The sequence below is a fragment of the Austrofundulus limnaeus genome, unplaced genomic scaffold, assembly GCF_001266775.1.
Source record: "Austrofundulus limnaeus strain Quisiro unplaced genomic scaffold, Austrofundulus_limnaeus-1.0 Scaffold338, whole genome shotgun sequence".
Lineage (NCBI taxonomy): Eukaryota > Metazoa > Chordata > Actinopteri > Cyprinodontiformes > Rivulidae > Austrofundulus > Austrofundulus limnaeus.
In genome coordinates, this window is record NW_013952740.1 from 291,601 (window position 1) to 292,809 (window position 1,209).

Below are 1,209 nucleotides of genomic sequence, written 5' to 3' on the forward strand. Positions count from 1 at the left end.
CCTGAGTTATATGATGCTTCCGGAGTCAAAACGACATCCCTGAGATTACAGACAGAAAACAAAACAGTACCTGAGTCTATCTCCCCATGAGACGAGACAACGTTGTGCTAAATGTTTAGTATTTTTCTCTGCAGCACCTCAGGGCTGCTCTGTGAACTTGTGTCAGAWCCGTTGAAGAGCTGYGACTCTACGTCCCACGCAGAACCKACATCACAATCAAACAGCTCCACAATGCAAACACATTTCCCTKCTGCTCCGCTCGAGTGTCATCACAGACGTGGTGTTTGTATTTACCTTAACCTGACTCCCCGAACCAGGACCGTACTTTACTGTGCTGCAGGGATTAAACCAGTCCGTCACATTTATTCACTACATCTCATCTCTTAATCACGTATTAGGCTGCATGATGAGACGTTTAACTTTCATTAAAAAACATCACATTGATAAAATTGTATTAAAAACGTGCAAATTTAAAGAGCCAATTAAAGTTCACTGATTTAACACAAAGAAGGAACTCATCTCTTTTAGATTTGGTTTTCTGCTTGGGCATGAAAAAGTTCACTTAAGTAAAARTAAGAAAACTAAAGAAATTGCCTTTCTTGGAAAAAATGCAGCATGAGAGCTGAACGACTGCTGGAATTAGCTGAAAGTTTTAAAGCTTAAACAAAGACAGGGAGCTGAGAGGAGCAGAATGGATACTAAAGGCTAAGGAGCAAAATGGTAGCCTAAAAACCTACATAAAAAACTACAACTAGCTAAAAGTAGCACAAAGCTCAGGTGCAGCATGCCAGCTACAAGCYAAGCGTAGCAGATACTACCTAAATGTATCCCTGTGAGGGACTTTTGACCTGTACAGAGTCCAGCTGCTCATGATCCAGAAGTKGGTAAAAAAAATGGGTGGAAAAGTAAAAGGTGGCAGCTAGAGACTMAAATTCGCATAATAATAACTAAAATTAGTTAAATTTTAGTTAAAAGCTACAATTGGCAAAACRCATGTGGAAAAAAGCCAGTTATAATGAGGAAGTAGCTAAATCTAGCTGAAAGCTAAAAGTAGCAAAATGCTAATTAGCTAAGTAGCACTGTAAGGGACTTTTGACCTGTCCAAAGTCCACCTACCCAGAAAGAGGAGCAGGTTAAGAGGATGGATGGATGGATGGATGGATGGATGGAAGGATGGATGGATGGATGGATGGAAGGATGGATGGATGG

At 40.6% G+C, this 1,209-nt stretch overlaps 1 protein-coding gene across 1 annotated transcript in view; it reads left to right on the forward strand.

The window, feature by feature from the left end:
* Positions 1-1,209, forward strand: part of arhgef40 (Rho guanine nucleotide exchange factor (GEF) 40) — a 68,022-nt gene that overhangs the window by 55,856 nt on the left and 10,957 nt on the right. The window lies entirely within an intron of this gene.